This window comes from Ctenocephalides felis, unplaced genomic scaffold, assembly GCF_003426905.1.
Source record: "Ctenocephalides felis isolate EL2017-DRISC unplaced genomic scaffold, ASM342690v1 CF-g0.4_SCAFFOLD_01604, whole genome shotgun sequence".
In the NCBI taxonomy this organism is placed as follows: Eukaryota; Metazoa; Arthropoda; class Insecta; order Siphonaptera; family Pulicidae; genus Ctenocephalides; species Ctenocephalides felis.
This window is the reverse complement of record NW_020537758.1, coordinates 10,370,263-10,392,046: the sequence shown is the minus strand read 5'-3', so window position 1 is coordinate 10,392,046 and position 21,784 is coordinate 10,370,263. Positions and strand designations below refer to the sequence as shown.

General features: G+C 28.1%; 1 pseudogene; it reads left to right on the top strand.

Annotated features, from left to right (window-relative positions):
* LOC113373338 overlaps positions 1–21,784 on the top strand; it is a 73,643-nt pseudogene that overhangs the window by 15,671 nt on the left and 36,188 nt on the right.

The following is a 21,784-nucleotide window of genomic DNA, read 5'->3' as shown; positions in this document are numbered from 1 at the left end:
TTTATAAAAATTTATTATTAGGGCTGTAATTGCAAAATAAAAATTAAATGTTTGTTTAAATTTTAAATTTGGCTACTGAACGCTTTATCAATTTCAGTAATTCGTAACAAAATATATTGATAATATTAGGTTGTCAAATAACTCCCTTCCGCTTTTTTGCTCTTGGTTTATAATACAAAAAGGCGGAAGGGAGATATTTGACAACCTAATAGTTCTTGAAGAAACTGCAATAATATTTCTATTACTATTGTGTATCGATCTAACAAGCTTGCCAAGTGCAGTACAACAATAAATTTTACAGTTTCATAAAATTTTTCAACTGTACAATAAATTAGAAGTGTGATTACAGTTCTAGATTTTGTTTTGGCAAAAGTCCAATAATGCAGCAAAAGTCGGCGAGAGAAATTGATCGATACTTTAAGTTAGCGCAGTGGAAAATTCAATAGGAATAGGAAACTTATATGCATTTTTAAGAAAACTGAATTAGAAAGGAATTATATACAGTAAACCCTTCTACAACGCAAAGAGTTTGTGCCGTGTAATATGGAAACTGCGATCTAAGATCCTCAAAATTAGAGCAAACCGCATCATTTTTACCGCGTTATATGAAGACTAATAAATATAGAAAACATGATTAAAAAATATAAATTATTTTTATTTGAATCTCGAAAATTACTTTTAAGTTTCAATTCATCACGTCCTGCAGAGCTAAAAAACTGCCTGTATGTCCCAAATAAATTTCTAAAAATAATTTCTAAAGAAATCTCACCAAACGCATTCCGAATGTCGCCTTCGTTCATGTAAGCTACCTTTCAACGAATTGTGAAATACTATGTTTGTTCTGATTAATGATAACAAGTTCATTTGGTCTTAAATTTATTGAGTATTTGTGTAAAATACACAACACGATGGAAGAAGAGAAAATAACTTGATTGCCATTTTATTGGGATCGATTGCTCAAATAACAATGAATAATAAAAGAAGTCTCAATGGCGAAAATGTTATTTCGGAACTGTAATGATCATTCAAATATCTCAAATGGAAGAAGATATTGGCACTCAAATAAATGGAAATGGAGTGAATGAGAATTGATGGCGAATAATAAATTATTAGTCTGGGTAATAGACAGTGCAAATTGTTCATTGTGAATCAAATTAATCTAAGAATCATGAATGCCTTAGAAGAACAAAAATAATTTATCAAAATTATTATAAAAAATTAAACTAGAAAATTTTGAAGTATTAATCAATTATTACTGTGTTAAGTAATATTAAATAATAAATCCATCAACCGTCTCAGCTTTCGAGCAAAAGCATTAGTGTTATTAAATCCATATATTATTTTATAGTCTCGTTTTGCATTACGAATGGCTGTAAATATTTTTAATTGCCGGTTGCAGTTGTGGTTTACGAGAAATATCACCTGTGGGAAATCAAACAATAATAAATTCAATGAACTGTCGCACTTCATTTTATTATTAGAACCATTTTATGAATATTCAACAGTTCCGCAAATAGACATTTAAGTAGAAATTACTGCTACTGAAATAGCACCTAATTTAATTAATAAAAAATAATAAAAAAAATAATTGTATAGAATGTTCAATTTTAATTACATACTGTAATATGTTATTGTTTATTTAAATGCAAAATATTCTAATTTAATTTCTCATTCAATTATTTGTAGATTTTTTTACAAATGCATGTTTTGTCTATTACTGATTTGTTGCTCAATTTCATTAAGTTATTTACAAAAGCTAATTCATTCAAAGCTTTTGATCTAGTTGTATATGCAATAATTAACACAAAGTATGCACATATGTTTTAGTTATAAATTTATGTTGTTTTTCTTAATATATTACAATAGTTTGTGGTTCACATTAATGTCTTTGAGGAACGTGACAAAATCACAATTTAGTTTGGCTTCGCGCCAATCGAAATTTGAAAATATTTCTGGTACGTAATTTTATAGTAATTGTTTACAGTTTTGTATTATTATATCAGATCGGAAATTGTTTTATGTCTTTGGAAAATTTAGATCAAATCTCTATAAACAGATTTCTATATTTTTATAAATCAGAATTCAAATTTTAATAATAATTTGAATTTTCTTTGTACCAGATTATAATTTTTGATTACTGTTTTTTTTCAGTGATTGAAAAATAAAAAAATTGAAAATAATAACTTGATGTGTTTCATTTTTTATATAATTAGTCCATATACTTGAGAAATATCTTTTTTATATAGAGAATACACCGCTGAATTTTACGTGGAAATTAATAAAAAAAGAGAATGTAGAAAAAATTACATTTTAAATTCAGTTATATAAGAACAAGTTATAGTTCTCTTGAAGATCTCATTAATAATTAGGGCTCCCTTCATATTATATTCTTAATATTAGCTATAACACTAAACTAGTACAAAACAGTTTCCTTTGCTTTTAGATTTTTTTGTTAAAATTGTTATTGTAAAAAAAAATTAATGTATGTACGGGACTTCAAACAGGCGTTTTTTAAAAGGTTGTTAAACTATTAAAATATTTTTTGTACGGATTGAAGCTAATGTTCCACGGGCCAACTCAGTATACAGAAGTGTGCAGATGCGTCATATTTTGCAGAAAATATAAAATAGTACTATCGACTAATTTTTGAATTTTATATATCTAAAAGTTAAGTTAAATATCCAAAGTTAAGTTATATCTTAAGTGAAGTTATTGTAATCGTCAAAAAATCGAAATTGAAAATTTTTGCATTTCTTCACGTTTTGAAGGTTTCTGAACATTTTGGCATACCTCAGAAAAAATGGTGTGTGCGTGTGTATGTGTGGATACAATTTTTTGTTGACGTTTTTAGGAGTATCTCTTAACCGATTTGAATGGTTCAAAAACATTCGATTCCTATTGATAGGGAGATGTGCTGATTAGTTTTCGGCAAAGGCAGGTCCAGCTGTTACGGAGATACGGTGCAAAGAGTGCAGAAAATAAAAATCGACTTTTTGAGAGAATGGAGTATCTGATTGGAATGTTAAAAAAAATATTCAATTTGTAATCACGGGGAGAAGTGCTGATTGGTTTTTGGCACAGGCAGGTCCAGCCGTTTCGAAGATACCGAGCTAAATGTGCAAAAAATGGCAGCTTTTGAAAGAATTAAGCATCCGATTTGAATTATTTAAAAATCTTTCTGCTTGTGTTGAAAAATCAATTGCTTTGAAAAAAAATTAAATTTTTTTTTGATATTTTTTTTTTGAATTTGATTTTAATTTTAATTCTGGCTAAAGTTCTGGCTGATGTACTTTGAATGAATAATTTTAGCTTTGCAATTCAGTTTATAGATTTTCAGTATTTCTAATAATCTATTTGAAATATCTATTTAATATATTTCTCAAATATTTTGTTTTGGTACGGGAGGTTCCAGCAATTAGCCTTAAGGCACGATGCCATACACCACTAGTTTTTTATCAATTTTATCAATTGTAACATTTTTTGCGATTTCAATAGTTATTTTAGTTGTAAAAAAATTACACCAGTATAGATGAAACTTAAAATATGGGACTAGTTGTTACATAATTTGTTTTTATTTATGTTTTTATTTTACAATATAATTACAACTGTCTTTAGTCCACATCTAGTAAATTTAAAAATAATATAATTAGATTATATATGACAAATAATTTGACAATAGTAGAAGTAGTCAGTGTTACTTCTACTTTAAATACAAAATACATTTGCTTGGGTTACAAAGGAAAAGATAAAAAAGAGTAAATATATATATATATATATATATATATATATATATATATATATATATATTTACAGCCCAATCGTCGAATTAAAAAAAGATTCAATAACAAAATTATTTATTTCATTAAACTTTTCGACACTTGATGTGTGTCATCATTCAGTAATCTAAAAAACATATTATAAAAATACAAAGTTGATAATAAATATACATATATAAAAAGGAGAAAATTATACGTACCAAACCAGGAAAAACAGAAAAAAACTAATTATGATGTAAAATTGATTGAACACTAAATTTGTGTAAAATAATACTAACAATAACTAATATATTAACAACGAGAAATTGAAGGAGCACATATTGCCCTCCTATATTTTATGTTATTAATAGCGGTGCATTATGGACTCTCAATTTCTCGTTATATATATATACAGGGTGGCTGATATGTATTGCAACCAATTTCAGACCGCTATCATTTCTAAACCGCTCATCAGACAGATGACAGATTTATTCCAGTGATTGTTTATTTAATTGTTTACAAGCGTACAAAAGCATTTTGATCTATTGCATTCAGAAAAAAAGTTATTCGTGATGAAAGTCAAGCGTGATTGTGCGATTGCTTCATAATTGGCTGAAAAACCTTAGGTGGCTATATTTCAAGCCCTCCAATATTTAAATGCGAACAAATATTTTGTTTCTCGTACCATAACTCGTAACGGTGATACACTCAGTGTTGCACCGCGTCCAAAAAGTGGACGAAAAAAAACACTAACAACCCCAGAAATGATCCAAAAGTATAGACAAAAATCAATCGAAATTCGTGTCGCAGTGGTAAAAAAATGGCCCGTGAGCTGAACATTTCGCAAAAACGGATGCAACACATATTGAAAAATGAGCTTGAACTAAAACCATTGAAGATCCAAAAAGTGCAAGAGCTCATTGATGCACAAAAAAAGTTATACGGAAAGAAGCGAAGGGGTTGCTTCGCTTGCACGAAAGTGGCTAGTTACCAAATTTGGTTTTCTCAGATGGGAATTCCTTCCAAATCGAGCAGTTTGTGAACAAACAAAATGATAGGGTTTACTTGCCAAAAAGGTCAGCTAAAAATTTACACCTTCGATTGACCACCAGAACTCGAGCGCCGCCGACGGTAATGGTGTGAACCACCGTAACGGCCGATGGTGACATTCCACTCTTATTCATCGACCGTGGGATCAAAATAATTGCCGAAATTATCGGGAAAATGTCTTAAAGGCAGTATTGAAGTCCTGGGTAGACAAAAATTTTGATCGCAGACCATGGTCATTCCAACAGGACTCAGCACCATCAAACTCAGCACGCGCCTACCAAAAATGGCTTATAAAAGAGGTTTTTTGCTTCATTTCCATCGCACAATAGCCACCAAGATCTCTGGATCTAAATTTGCTGGACTTTTGTGTCTTGGACATTTTGAAGAGTAAGGTTCGCACTAAAAAATACCAAAGTGTCGATCATCCCAAGAAGGCGCCTCGCCGGGAATGGGCCAAAATACCCCAGAGCCACTTTCGTGCAGCGTGTTATGGTTTTTCTGCCGTTTGAAAGCCATAATTTGTGCCAAAAGTGGCCAATTGGAACAAATATGAACAAATTCTAAAATTTGATGTTATTTCTGATATTTTTGCTTTTGAACAATGAAATTTAAAATGAAAATGACAAAGTTATAGCGCTTTACTTTGTTGCAATACATATCAGCCACCCTGTATATATATATATATATATATATATATATATATATATGAATTTAAATTGCATCTCTATTACAGAGTTCTGATGGATGAGTTCGTTTTAGTCTCCTTGGAATTTTTACACATAAAAATTTAATCGTCAAAGCAAATTGGCTCTAACAACCAATCCACAAATTTCGAGTATTTCATATTTTTCTATTCCACTGTCGGTAATTAAATTAATTCGTCGACTTTTCGCGCACCACAGCCGAGCCTATATATACTACTATGCCTATGTATAATTAAATCCAACACGAAAGTCCCTTTACGGCCTATCTCTCTACTCTAGTTCTGCGGCTGACTCTAGTCTAAATGAATTCCTGCCTCAATAATTCTGAGTGGCATATAAAAAGTAATTGTCACACGAACTAGGGACATGTGAATCGTTTCTCTAGTTTTTAACCTAATCATACAAATGTACCTGAGCTAAAGCCAAAGCCAAATGAAAGCCTCCTCGTGTTGTATTTCGCGATTGCGTGCGCCTTTCTGCCGCCGAGATAATAAACAATGTGAGGAGCTAGGCGAGGAAATCATCATTTGATTATGGGGAAATATTTTAGGAAATTGGCGGTAATTGCTGTCGTAATGGATAGAGTTATTTAGAAAAGAGGCGGAAGAGCGATAGATTATATAAAAAATTTAATCAACTAAATATGATATAATTTTCTGCTTAAATTTCATTATGCAAACTACACATATCCTGTGAGCTTTATGACATACTATAAATTCAGAGACCTTAACAATAGATTTTAGGTATCATTATTCTGAAAGATAACACCATGTGTGCAAAAGATGTAAAATATCTTACACAAATATTGTTTTGAAATGCCAAACAATTTTACCCCGACTAGCTTGATATCAATCAGTATATTGTATTTAATGTTCGAATGCTTTTTTTCAGCTCTTTTTTTTGGAAGCGAAATTCGTGCAATTGGTGGCAATTTTTGTGATAATGCATAAAGTTATATAGAATAAAAACGAAAAAGTGTGATGGAATTTGATAAAACTTATATATAAAATTCAATAGGCTTTTTCTACTTAACTCTCATTATGCAAACTGCACATAAATACTATAAATGTAGATTGTTAGCCAATTCTATTTTTTCCTTAAAGATCACACCATTTCGACAAAAATATGGAATGTACCAAAAACTTTTCAGAGGCAATTTGTGTACTAAGACTCCACGTAATCACAACTTTGTCCAGCTCGATATCAAGCAGTATGACCTCAAATTTCAATTTGAGGTTTCAAAATATAATTTGATATTGAAGAAATGTTTTACAAAATTTGTGGTAATTATTGTAGTAATGGATAGAGTTATTTGGCGAAGAGTATATTTTTAATAGAGTATAATATTATATTGTTTTCTCAGATTTTTTTACTACTGCACACGACTCCTATTAGACTTTTATTGATCAAATTCATATTCGATCTTAAATAGACACAAATCAAGATATACATGAACACTACACGAGACAACACAACAATTTTCACATTGAACGCAATAGAAAAAAGAATTTGAGAGAAAATGTCATATGGAGTGCTACCAAAATATATAACGAATTGCCAGACTATATTAAGATGACCAATGATAATGATAATTTTAAAAGAAAAATAAAGAAGTACTATATGGAAATTGAAGAAAAAGAAGACTGAAGAGTTATATATAGATATTATATTAATGAAATAGATATTATAGTCAAATGAAATGTAAATATTATATGAAAACTGTTTTTCATAATCTCTCATACCAGGCACCTCTGTCTGACTGAGATATGAAAATAATGTATATATGTAAATAAATAAATAAAATAAATAAATTATTGTTAAGGCAAGGGATTGCCTAAAAAAAAAAAAAAAAAAATATCATCTGTGTTTGATAAAAGCTATCTATATATAGCAATTAATCATACCTGGACAAACCAAAACTTTGGTTTATTTTTAATTTTAATTTACACTACAATATCAAAAATCGTTATGTTTTGTCGCTAAAATGAAAAACAATGCTTCTATTTTGTGTTTTGTTCTTCCTGAACGTCGAAAATGCAAAATCGTTATTATTAATTCATTCTTTAATTTGATGAATTGGTTCTTATATCATGGTATCATTTTACCATACGTAGCAAAAAATTATACATAATTGGGTTTTATTTTTAATAGCTAGGTGGAAGCTTACTTAAAAAGTTCTTTCTTTTTATTTATATATCTATCTCCATATGAAATATCGATACATACACATGTGTACGTGTATGTGTATGTGTGTGTCTGTTTATATGAAATTTGATACTTCCAATAGCAATTAGGTTGACAAAATATATATCATCGACAAGGTTAACAGAATCGCCTGAATCACACCCATCGATTTAGAATTATTTGTATATGCGGTTTGTTTGATTTGATTTGATTTGTCTGTATCGTTTTATATTTCGACACGTTTCTGTGAAATGAATTATGAAATCATGAATCATTAATAGACAATCGCAGATGGCATATTTTTAAATACACTTAAAATATAGTATAGTAGAAGCTATCTAACGATGAATGTGATGGAAACCTTTAAAATTTATTTGAAATTTTACTTAGGAAAATTGATAGATATACATTTCCGAGTGTGTATATGCAAATATAATATGAATGTATGTTTATTAATATGAAATTAATAATTGATTTTTCTTTATTTTCAGCAATTTCCTTCAGACCATGTGGCTTATCATTCCTGTACTTGTTATTATTACTTGCATTGCCCTGGGTACCGATTGCAACTTCGGATTCTATGAAAAGTAAGTAAAAATAAAAAAAAACTGCAAAAAATATTTATTTATTATATTTTTCTTATGTTTTTATTCATTATTTTTATTATAAATTAAATCTAATTAAATTTTGATCTCAATTTTTACTGACGATTATTATTATTTTGATTTTAATTACAAAAAAAATGAAATAATTACACTAAGAAAGTACTTGGATGAGTTCAAACAGTATTGGAATATATTTTAAATAAAAAAAATGATATTGAAAAATTCAAAAATCAACATCCAACTAAAGCGTTTGCTTTGTAGATTAGTAACGATTTCAAAAACTTTGAATACAAATAATTTTTACATTTTTGAGGTAAGGTTGCTTAAGTCGTTAACTTTCTTAACTCCAAGAAAATACGTCCCTAGATTTAGTGCAATTAAATTAAAAGAAAGTAGTTGCCTTTTGTTGAATTTGTACATAGTTTAACCACTACCAAAATTTATATTTTATTTATAGAAATAAGTATTTTTTCCTTTATCAAAAATGTGCCTTCGGTACGATTAAGGAGCCTAGTCGCCTAAGTCGTACCTATAAATAAAAAACTATATAGAATTTAGTTTGTGGAACAAAATTATCAAAATAACATTAAAATTAAAATAATAATCTAAAAAAAACAAATATACTCGTATTATAAAATTATCAAATCTGTAGGTACTAAGAATACAGATAAACCTGTAAATAAGGTATCAATATTTATTAGCAAAAGTTGATGTTTCCAACTTGAACAAAAACTTTGCAATATTGTTAAACTCTCTCCATTAAACCGATACGAATAAAGAATTTTACACAGGCACGACTCAAGCTACTAAGTCTTTAAAGTTTGAAATTATTACTTATCACAGGACTTCAACAAATTCTACCATTTAAAAATGCCTAAACAATTATCGAATATATATTACATGTAAGCATTGGCAAGAAAAAAATTCACACAACTTCACAAATTGCCTCACTTTCAAATTGTTAAAATTTATTTATTCATTTATAATTAGTACAATTTAACCGTACTAGATAATGTAATTTATTAATAACAGATACATTTTATTCGGTGGTACGACTTAAGCAGTGGTACGACTTAGGCAACTTTTTCTCAATATTTTGCAAATTTTCATATTTTTTGAAAAACCCTTTTATTCTTGTATTTTTGTTTTTTTTTCAGAAATCACAGGAAAATTTTGGAAAATTCTTCTAGTCCTCGCCTTTTTAACAGCCATCGCCCACGTAGTCTTCCACATAACATTAATCTGCTTGGCACCATACGGAGCATTTTTAACAAATTGTAGTAATATAGAGTTCATTCTTAGGCAAATCGGTTTCGTTAGATTGAATGATTTGTACGCCAGAGAGGTAAGTAGAATTTAAAATTTATCATTACAAAATATTTGTCTAAATTAAATTTTTTCCAGATAGTGCGATGGGTGATGCCAGAAGTCTTGACCTTCGTGGGATGTTTTTTGATGTACCTGAGTGTGGTAAAATTGAGCAAACAAGGACCAGCTGATACTAATCCTTTGTTGCCCCTGGATGCTGAAACTGGTGCTGATAGGGGTAGTGGTGACGGTGCCGCCACTGCCGAAATTGGCATCGGCGCCAGTCTTCATAGTGATATGCACAGTGGGAAAAGTAATGAGAAAATTAAGAGATTTTTAGCACAACTAGGTAAAATGGTAACCAAGTAAATAAAACTCATTCTATCAAGGTTTACAATTTATTTTTTATAGGTAAATATATGCTCTTAGCATTCCTGTGCATAGCTGGTTCTATGCGGCCTTCCATTCCCAACAGTGTTTATTTTTTAACATTTTTGGCATCGGCTACTTGGTGGTCCTGTTGCCGAAGTTTAGGGCGCAAATTCGCTTTAAGTTGCCGCCTTTTTGTAGCACCTTTACTCATAGTTCATATCGTAGTACTTTATTTGTATCAACTGCAAATGTTTCAAGATTTGCTACCGCCTTCAGTAAAATGGACCAGGTAATAAAACTAATATATGGTTTATTTTAACGGGGTATTTTAGTGTAGAGCGATGAATTTTAGGTCATTTTTAGAAGAAAGCAATGAATATTTTTGCTATCCACTTTTTACCACTTGTTTATTAATATTATTAAAATACAAGACAAAAATTAAAAAAACAAAAAGTTGAAAATTTAAGGAACTGGCGAAGTGGGGGTCTCAAAAAATTTTCACCTCAGTCTTGATATGATTTCAGCCCTCCGAAATAAAAGAAATAACTAGTGGGGTGTATGGTATGGTGCCTTAAGACAAATTGCTGGAACTTCCCGTACCGTAATGAAATATTCGAGAAATTTTAAACGTTTTCAAATATATTATTACAAATACTGTAACTTTCATTATTTTTGCTATCTTGTTGTATCTGAGCAAATCAAATGTAAATCATAAATCAATTATTACATTAACAATCGTCATTTCATTTCGAATTCAATTTCAAAAAAAAAATTGCTTAACTTACACAAAATTGAAAAAGTGATCCCGTATAGTCACAGTCCAAACGCATTTGCAAATAATTCTGTGCGACATTTCTACTTATACTGTGCTTAGCTTGGCGGAATTTTCACATTTTTCAATAGTTTTCACAAAATTGGAAAAGTGCTCCAATACATAAACAGGGTAAAAATTTGTACCAGAGTTGCTCAAAAAAATCCTCAACATCGGGATTAAATGTCTAGATTTCTTCTTATCATATTATAGAAAATTATATTGTGACTTTGTTTTAGTCGATAAATACAAAAACTTAATTACAATACGTATATTGACAGGTGGACTATAAGACAGGGTGATTTATTAGTCGTTTTGCCTATTGGCAAGTTGCTCAAAAAATCCTCAACATCGGGACAAAATTTCTATATTTCATTAGCTATTTAAGATCGAATTTTATAAAAAAAAATATTTTGACTTTGTTTTAGTTGATAAATTCAAAAACTTAATTACAATACATATATGAATAATTGCAGTATGATACAGGGTGATTTATAAGTCGTTTAGCTTATCGGCAAGTTGCTTAAAAAAAATCCTTTATATTTATAAAATTTATCCATCAATCGCGTTAATATCTCTCTTGAAAATACTCATACTTACACCATTCGTTTGATATGAATGATCTCATGAATGGTGGCGCTTAGACTGTGCTTAGCCTGGGCATTTTTTTGAATTTTTAATCCAAAATTACAAAAATAGTTTATGGAAAATAAAAAAAGATGCCATATTTTTTTTTTCTCAAAATCAATTGTTTTGTCAATACAAGCAGAAAGTTTTTTAGATTATTCAAATCGAACGCTTAGTTCACTCAAAAACTGCCATTTTTTGCACATTTTAGCTCCGTATCTTCGAAATGGCGGGACCTGTCTTAGCCAAAAACTAATTACCTCTTTTCCCAATCATTACAAATTGAATGTTTTTTAGATCATTCAAATCGGATGCTCCGTTCTCTCAAAAACTCGATTTGTATTTTCTGCACTCTTTGCTCTTTATCTCCGTAACGGCTGGACCTGCCTTTGCCAACAACTAATCAGTACATTTTCTTATCAATAGGTATCGAATGTGTTTTAAACCATTCAAATCGGTTGATCCGTGCGCCCGAAAACGTGGACGAAAAAATGCGGACATACAAAACACACACACACACATCCATTATGCGAAAATGTTCAGAAACCTTCAAAACGTCGAGAAATGCAAAAATTTTCATTTTTAGTTAAAAAGATTATTACAATGATGTCGTAATCGCCCGAACTAGCGATGAGTGAAAAATTTTTTTTTACAATTGGCGACAAAGTGTCTTTTTTTACTGTTTCTTTGAGTTTCTCGAATTTTTTAAATATAGTAAAAATTGGAATTTGGGCATAATGCTAGTTTGGGATACAGATAGGTCTATAAACAAGACTCTCTGAAAATTTCAAGTGAATCGGTCGAGTAGAACTCGAGAAATCGTGTCAAAAGTAGTGAAATATTCTGTTCTGAGAAAAACGTATTTAAAGTTTTGCGTGAGCCAAACCAGTATGGAGACCGAGTCAGTAAAATGCCTATATCTCCGAAAATAATTCAAATTTTCAAAAACCTTTTCGTACCCATTTTCTTAGATAAATAAGCTTTGAAAATATGAAATAAAAAAAAAACATTTTTTTGAATTTCTACACTAGAATACCCCCAAACTAAGTTTATGTTATTTACTATGTGGTTTAATTTAAGTACCTTTGCCAACGTTTTGTTTTTTATTTCCCAGATATTTTGGTATCACACAACTGTTTACGTGGAACTGCCAAAATCCTCGTATAATAACAATTTTGGATGTAGAATGGGCATCGTTTGTGAACCCAGTAGCCTTGTATCTTTTATACTACACCATGATTTTAGAAACAAAAGTTTTGCTCAAACCACAGGTTAGTAACATCAAACATTCACCTTAAGTAGATTTTTTTGGATTCAATAATTCTGGTTTTCGAGTAGTTTTTTTTATCATAATCATTTATTCCCATGCTGCTCTATGGTCTCGGATTATTATTCTGTAGAGGGAAAGAAAATTATCAAAACTTGACGCTGGAAGTTTTAGCGGCTCTTTGACGCGTCAAGTTTCTGCACGTTTGTCCAGGGCCAAACTGGTGCGATCGACCTCTGATTCTGCTAAAACTACCACTGATAAATGGAGAACGGCCACTACAAAATTACGAGTAGATTATTCAATTTTTTTCAAAATCTACACTAAAATTCTATGCTTTTTGTTGTGATTACACGCCGCTTCGATAGATGTCGACACCTGTCTTTATATTAATTATATATATGTAGTAATTTTTTGCAGATCGGCCCAAAAATATTTGTATCACACTTAATTTTCTTATCATTGTTTTATGTATGTTTTTACTAATTTTGCAGTACTAACCACAAAATTTTCTTGCTTTTATTTGTTTTTGTTTTAATTTGTTTTAGGTTCAAAATAGAACAAATAAAGCACGTCGAAAGATGAACGAAACGACGCCTGTACGTATCATTTTTTGTATAACATATTTTAATTTTTTTTAGTTTTAATATATTAATATACATGGTGAATTTTTATTCAAGATTTTTTTACGTATTTTCATTAATAATTGGTTTTTGTTTACTGCACTGCATCTTCTTTTGCACCTTAGATTTTATATTCATTTTTCTCATAGGTGGTGGATTTTATATATTTCAAAAAATAATATATTTGTTATTAATTTATTTGAAGTATTTTAAATTAATAGTACCTTGTGAGTATGTAATATACTAAAATTTATTAGGCTTTTTATTTTTTTTTTCAAATATATATTTGGAGTACAAAATATATCTAACGAAAATATTATATTTTTCAAGAATTTTATATATTTTTTTATTCTTATTTTATATTTTTTCGATTAAATCATATTTTGTAAATGCTTTAAAATTTTTAAAAATATATATTATTAAAATTTTTACATACTAATATATATTACTGCTATATTATTTTTTATTCAAATCTTTTGGTATAAAAATGTTATTTGATAGGCTTTTATATAGTTGCAGATTTTAATAAAATAAATTAAAAATTATGTTTAGTGTTAAAGTACTAACTTATGGAATTATAAATAATAATTATGATTGTTTAATATGTGTAATATTTTTTTGTTCAAAGTCCCTAAAAATCGTTTAAAAAAAGCAATAATTTTAGAATTCTATGAATAATTTATTACAATAAAAGTAAAATGTTTAAGTTTATTTTTAAGTTTTAAATAATGAATATAAATGTTCTCATATTTATAATTATGAATCATTATGCCAAAAATCATTAAAAAAAAATTATTAAAAGTAGCAATAATTTTATAGTTCTAAACAAAATTTATTTATTACTACTAAAATAATAAATATTTCTAAATTTATTTCTAATTTATAATCTTTTAGCAAAGAGTCTCTAAGAAAATTCTAAAATAAATTAATTTACTATAACAATAAATAAATATAAATTTTTATAAATAGATTTCTAAATTATAAATAATATTATAAGGTTCTTATATTTTCAAAATCATAACACAAAACATCTCTAAAAAAATTACTAAACCAAGCAATAATTCTAAAATTCTAAACGAAAATAATTTATTATAATAAGTAAAAATATTTTTTTATAAGTAATTTTCTAAAGTATAAATTTTGATAAAATATTCTTGTTTGCTTAAAATCTTTACACAAAAAATCTCTAAAAAAATAATGAAAAGAAGAAACTATTCCAGAATTCTGAACAAAATTAATTTATTATAACAATTAGTAAAATAAACTTTTATAAGTAAATTTCTAAATTAATAATATAATAATAATATTGTAAGATTCTTATATTTTTAAAATCTTCACACAAAAAAAACTCTAAAAAAATAATCAAAAAAAAGCAATAATTCTGAAATTCTGAACGATATTTATTTATTTCTGCACACGTAAAAATAATGTTTTCTAGTCGATGGAAATGGTTTCTTTAAAATAATTAAAATAATACTTTTTTTAAATTTATGTAATTAAAATAAATACATACTTATATAGTTGTTACTACTTGAAGTAATTTTTGTTTTTAAATTTAATATTTATAAAATTCTCGTTATTCTGCAAATTGTAAATAATTCGTCTGCACTTTTCTTGGTATTACCAATTTAGACAATTAATTATTTAATTTTTAATTGTTATATAATTATTAATTTAATTTATTATGCTATTAATATAAAAACTACGTAATAAAAACGTAAATATATCTAAATGAATTTTTAATACTGTTTTATTTATTTAGTTAATAAGAGGTGTAAGTCCTGGTAGAAGATACATGAAACAGACTTCTACTCAAGAGGCAGTTGGAACCACAAATAGTGAGGTACCTGAAGAAAATATACAAATGCAGGACATGAATGGTAAAAATTTAATTTAATAATTACTAGATTTTGAATAAAAATTGTTAATAATTTTGTTTTTGTTTTTCCTTCAGAAACTGTGGAAGAAGATGGAACTTTGTTGGAACAAATCATTCTTGCCATTGTGTCAATATTTCAAGTTATAATAATGTCTTCCTATATCTTCACCAATATCATCATGATGGTATGTACACAAAAAATATTTTTATTAAATTTTTATTTACTTTTATATCGGAGTTTATATAACTGTTGGTATGGAATCGCAGTAAATTTTATCTAGTTTCTCCCTGTCTAACTTAAAAGGGGTGCTGATATTTGTTAGTAATTTCAAAAAAATCAAAAAAATGTCCCAAATTTTCTATTAAATGCTGAAGAAAATAAAAAGTCGAATTCAAATTCATTTTATCTTGATGATTTATTTTATTTGTCCTTATGACATAAGGAAAATGCAAAATTACAAAAACATAAAGGCACACAAAACTGGATTTTTTTATTTATTTTGATATTATAATTCTAATTATATATTATTTTAGCATATAAGTTGATTTCTGACAAATGGTGTGAAATTATTCAGTTACGATTTTGGCTTAATTCACTTACAGCAAATTTTTCTTTGCAAAATGCACATATCAAACGAAATTTTGAACTTTTCTTTTATTTAATTAATAACTGTTATATCAACGTAAAATTTAGTTTTAAACTTATTACTAACTGACTTCAATTTAGGATCTGATATACTTAACATATTGCTACTTTAATAATAGTTTTCTATAACATATATTTGTGAGATGAAAGTAAACTGAAAGTAATCTGCAAGGAACAAATGAGAATGACGTTCTAATATATATTTATGTAAACAAACGAGAAACGCTCTCACAGCCATTATATCTTGAGTGCGCGTGTGCTCCTGATAATTGAAAAGATGAAAATAATATTCTCGAAGTCCCAAATGCGTCCGAACTGCGTATGTATAAATATACCAGAATGGTTTTTAGCGAATATCTCGGAAACGGTTAGAGCTATCATAAAAATTTTTGCACCTGCAGATACATATTTTAAATGCGAATATTTCATTCATACACATCATGACCCTATGTTGAATATTTTTCGAGATATAGACGTTTAACTGTTTCAAACTTGATAATTTGAAACAGTTTTTGGGCTATATCTCGCGAACGGTGAGAGGTATTTTAAAAACTCTTATACTGGGTTAAAGATCTTTTGATTTAGAATATTTCATCCGAAAACATCAATGTCCTATCATGATTCGTTCAAAAGTTATGGGCGCTTAAAGATTTCACGAGTAAAAATGCCCAAAAAATGGACGAAAAATTTGTTAGTTTTTTTAATTTTTCACCGACTTCCCGGGCACGTAGAGGCTTCAATTAAACGGCAGGCGAATTGTCTTGTGGGCTAGAATAACGTGAAAAAAACTGCACTTTAATATTCTCAACGGTTGCCGAGTAAATAAGAAAAAACTGAATTTTGGATTCCGATAGCATCACGTTTTGGATTCCGATTTTGGATGAAAATTTTTTGTTTCCGATTTTGATGATTTTCACAACGTTGATACCTTATGACATAAGGAAAATGCTATTAAAAAATTTCGATCGCACTTCAAATAGTTTTCGAGAAAAACGCATTTTTAATATGTGAAAAGGAGCGAATGGTTTTTAGCTAATATCTCGGGAACGGTTAGAGCTATCATAAAAATTTTTGCACCTGCATATACATATTTTAAATGCGAATATTTCATTCATACACATCATGACCCTATGTTGAATATTTTTCGAGATATAGACGTTTAACTGTTTCAAACTTGATAATTTGAAACAGTTTTTGGGCTATATCTCGCGAACGGTGAGAGGTATTTTAAAAACTCTTATACAGGGTTAAAGATCTTTTGATTTAGAATATTTCATCCGAAAACATCAATGTCTTATCATGATTCGTTCAAAAGTTATGGGCGCTTAAAGATTTCACGAGTAAAAATGTCCAAAAAATGGACGAAAAATTTGTTAGTTTTTTTAATTTTTCACCGACTTCCCGGGCACGTAGAGGCTTCAATTAACGCCAGGCAAATTGTCTTGTGGGCTAGAATTTCTATTAAACCAAATCAAATCTATTCAAATTAATCTAGTTATGAATAAGGGTTACTCCGAATTTTCAAAATGTGTTTTTTATTAAGGCGCCTAGTTTGCATTAGTCGTACCTATAATATAATAATTTATTTATTTTGCAGACATGGAGTATTACATATCACAGCTGGTTAACGTTCATCCTTCTCTTGTGGGCTAATATTGTATGGATAGTTCCGAATCAAAGACGTACTATGTTGAGGACAAGCCCGTTGCTGGTTTTCTATGCACAATTTCTCCTTTTAGCACAATATATTTATGGAATGGATTTAACTGAAGAAGAACTACCTTCTGTAATATCAGTAAGTATAACTATACATATTTTGTACAAAAATTCCTGTTGATCATAATTGTTTTCCTTAGGGGATGAATATGGCACAAATAGGCTTCGACAGGCCCAAAACTCTACCTTGCAGTCCTCTGATTATAAAATCCTTGTTTACCATAATGTTTTGGATAACTTTGAGGCAAATGATGCAGGAACGTAAACAGGAAAAAAGAAAGTCTACAATTGCTGATATGGTTGCTCCTTTGCAATTGACAGTCGGAGCTGCAACATCTAGTAAATAAAAAATTAAATAATTTCTTTGGCTTAAGGGACACAACTAGTGTGAAATTTTCAAAAATCGAATTTTCAATTTTTTCATATTTCGATAGGTTATACCTTTAAAAATAACATACCAAAATTTTAAATCGCTATCTTAAATAGTTTTTGAGTCACAGAGTAAGAGTATATATATAGTATAACGATCATTTAATCTTTAAACGCGTTTTTCTCGAAACGGCATTTTCCGAATTTGCTGTAGCGATTACTCAAAAACAAATGATCCGATCACTATTATTTTTTTTACATGTTCTATATATAGTTCTCCGTAAAATGAACTATCGATTTTTGATCGGATCAAAAATCGAATTTTGGCAGTCCAAAAACGACCAAAATTTTGGGTAAAATTCGACTTTTTTTTTCCAAAAAAAACGCCGTCATTTTGTCAATTTTTGATTTTTTTTCTTTATCGTAATTTATTTTACAGACAATATTATAGAGTTTAACGAGATTTTTTTTTTAAATATCATCCACGTAAAAGGCCGGAATCATTGCAGCAGTGAAGGGCTCTTTTTTTGTCCCGCCGTTGGAGATCGACGATAACTTAAAAATATTTTTTTTTTTTTTTCAAAATTTTTCTATGTATTCTTAAAACATGTATAAATATATTCCTGAAATTTTGAAATGATTGATGACGTAGTTTTTTTAATATAAATTCCCAAACATCACCTTTTTTGAGACGGTTTCACTAGTTGTGCCCTTAAAGAATATATTTTTAGGAATTTTCTAATTATTCTGATATTTTTGTAAAAATTGATTTTTCAAACAATTTGATATTTTTTAAAATTATACAAATTTTTATTTTGAAAATTGTGACAAATTTGTAAATTGGACTTTATTCAAACTTATTTAAAATAACGAAATTTTTTCTATTTTCACATTCTTTGCGCTTCATAATAATATAAAATTTGTATCCGCACACACACACAGACACAAACACGATGTTCAGAAACCTTTGAAACGTAAAGATATGAAAATTTTCATTTCCGATTTTTTTCGAATACTATAACTTGCTATGCTAAATTATACTATTTTCACTATTTTAAAGTAGAGGGCAAGACTTATGAACCAGCCATGGAGCGATGTAGATGTCAGATGTATTTTTTTCAATTTTGAGCACAGTTATTTAGTTTGATACCCTTGTGCTTCGTCTTACCCTAATAGTTGAAAAAAACTCAAACTTTCGAAATTACATACTTTTCAAAAAAAAAAAATTGTAAAATTTTAAAAAAATACTATGTCTTCTTAAAACATGTATAAATATATTCATAAAATTTTGAAATGAGTGATAAAGTACTTTTTTTAATATAAATTCCCAAAAATCATCTTTTTTTAGGCGGTTACACTAGTTGTGCCGTTTAAAGGATATATTTTTAAGATTTTTTTTTATCTTTGCAGCAATTCCTAAGGAAGAACCTGAAATGAAAAGCAAATTTATGGTGAAAGCAGGAAATATTATCAAAAACATCATGACCAAATTTTGGATTTGGGTTGTTGCTATAATGTTATTTGTTAGTGGCGTTACTGGACAAAGGATGACAGTTTTTAGAATTATTTACATGTCCTTGTTTTTGATATTCATGCTCACATTTCAAGTAAGATAAACCGAAAATATGTAACTTTTAGATGTACACAAAATATTATATAAGATATCTTTTACTTTTTAGATATCCTGGAAAATTTGGCGCAAAATCATGTACGGTTTTTGGTTAACCGTAATAGTCTTCTCCATGTGTATTTTAATTATGGTCTATACATATCAATTCGACAACTTCCCTGAATATTGGCAGGATTATGCCAAAATTCCAAGTAAATTGTAAGTTTAAAATAAAACTAGTGGTGTATGGCATCGTGCCTTAAGGCAAATTGCTGGAACTAAATATTCGAGAAATTAAAATTATTCAATAATTAATAACAATTGTTTTAAAATAATTTAAATAACATTAATCAATAAATTAAAAAATATATCTAATGAATGTATACTGTGAATTTATAAGTGCTTATTAAATTCGGCGATGATGTTTACAAGAAATTAGTTCTTGTTTTTTCAAATTTAGATTCTTTTTTGAAAATTCTGAAACGTTTATATAATTTGATCTTTTTTCAAGATCTAGTCAATTTTTTAAATGTCTTACACATTCTTTTTTAAATCTTTTACAGTTTTTGAAAAAAAAAATCGTTTTTTATATCTTGAGCATTTGGAAATTAATGAAAATATTAGGTTTTATTGAAAATTTTGATATTTTTGAAATTCTCGAAATATTCTGATATTTTTGTAAAAGATATTTGACACTTTTTCAAATTTTACAATTTTTCCATTTTAAAAATTATGAAAAATTTGATTTTTTTTTTCAAAATAACGAAATTTTCTGTAAAAAGAGTTTTTTCACATCGTCTAGATTTTTTTGATAATTTTGAATCGAAAATAATTGGATCTCTTCTCAAAAATTTGTAAATTTTTCAAATTTGCAAAAAAATTTTAGTTTTTGAAAAAACGCGTTTTTTAATTTTGTGAGAATTTTGAATTTTTTTAAATATTAGGTTTTATTGAAAATTTTGATATTTTTGAAGTTCTCGATATATTCTGATATTTTTGTAAAAAATATTTGGAGTTTTTCAAATTTTATCATTTTTTTTTTGAAAATTATGAAAAATTTGGAAAATTGGAATTTGTCGAAAAATTTTCTTTCCTTTTTTTCGGTTGCTATAACTTACTATGCTAATGTATACTAATTTTAACCATACTATTTTAAAGTAGGGGGCAAAACTTATGAACCAGCAATGGGGTGTTTTAGATATCAGGAGATGTATTTTTTTTCAATTTTGAGCACTGTTGTTTAGTTTGATACCCTTGTTCAACTCCAATTTTCGAATTTTTTCATAATTTTCAAAAAAAAATGTAGAATTTTAAAGAATAAAAAAATTAGAATAAAAATATTTTGAAAAATCCATTTTTCACAATAATATCAGTATATCCCTAAATTTTCAAAAATATTAAAATTTTCAATAAAACCGAAAATTTTCAAAAATTTTCAAATGCTCAAAAAACAAAAAAAAGATTTTTTGTCAAAAACTTTAGCAGATTTTGATATTTGATGAGAAAAGATCTAATTATTTAAACGTTTCAAAATTGTCAAAAAAATCTAAATTTGAATAAAATGGAACAAATTTTTTGAGAACATCATAAAAATCTAAATTTGAATAAAAAGGAACGAATTTTTTGCACACTTCGTCGCCCAATATAATTAGCTTTATAAATTTACAGTATGCATTTATTCAATTTATTTTTACCCTTAGGTACTGATGGATTTTAAAATATTTTATAATATTTTAAATTTTATATTTTTATATAATATTCTATAATTTTTTTTTTCAGACAATTAGATATAGGTTTAGAAAGATACCAGACCAGGGAGTTGTTCATAAAACTTGTAACGCCTACATTTTTCGTAATAATATCTGTGATTCAGTTGCACTATTTCCATAAGGATTTCTTGGCGTTATCTGACATGAAACGAAGGTAATAAAAGATATATATTATTTAAATGAAATAAAATCATTTTTCAGAAAAAAATCTTGATTTTGGGTAAGAAAAAAACAAGAAAATCTGAATTGTTTCGGACGACTTCTGATTGTGCGTGTTTTAGGCTCCACTCGACTAATTTTATTCCTAGCGAATTTTGGTTTAATTTAATTTTTTTTCCAGGACTAGTAGTGTAGGTAACAGAACCCAATTTTCAGCACGTTCAGATGCAAGTTCTGCACAAGGAGGACCTTTTAGTATTTATGGTTCAGAACCCGCAGATGTCGAAGAACCTACTACAAAAGAACCACCATCTGTGTAAGAACAATGCAA